This window comes from Penaeus monodon, chromosome 33 (genome assembly GCF_015228065.2).
Source record: "Penaeus monodon isolate SGIC_2016 chromosome 33, NSTDA_Pmon_1, whole genome shotgun sequence".
In the NCBI taxonomy this organism is placed as follows: Eukaryota; Metazoa; Arthropoda; class Malacostraca; order Decapoda; family Penaeidae; genus Penaeus; species Penaeus monodon.
The window spans coordinates 12,856,197-12,856,605 of NC_051418.1; positions in this window are offsets into that span (position 1 = coordinate 12,856,197).

The window sequence follows — 409 nt, forward strand, 5'->3', positions numbered from 1 at the left end:
TTTCTTTTGAATTCTTCTTTCGTCTTCAACGAATGACATTAGAGATTCGTTGTCATGGAAACACATTCTTTCCGAATTGTACATCGGTGATTTTCCTAAGCTATTTTTTTCCTTATTTGTTTTCTTTCCTTTTCGTATTATCATCCTTCGCTATAAAAAAAAAAAATCATAAAGCCACTGATGGAATAAGTATCATCCAGGAATTTTTATTTCGAGAAGACTGAAAATGTTGGGAACTCGCTCTAACGTAATCCGGAAATAGTATGATATGACGTCTGTTAATTTCCTGTTTCGTGAATGCAATGACATCGGAGATTCCATGACACAGGGGAAGATAGATAGATAGATAGATGTAATGTATCTATAAACATGACAGTGTGTTGGGAAGAAAGGTAGAAAGGTATTTTGT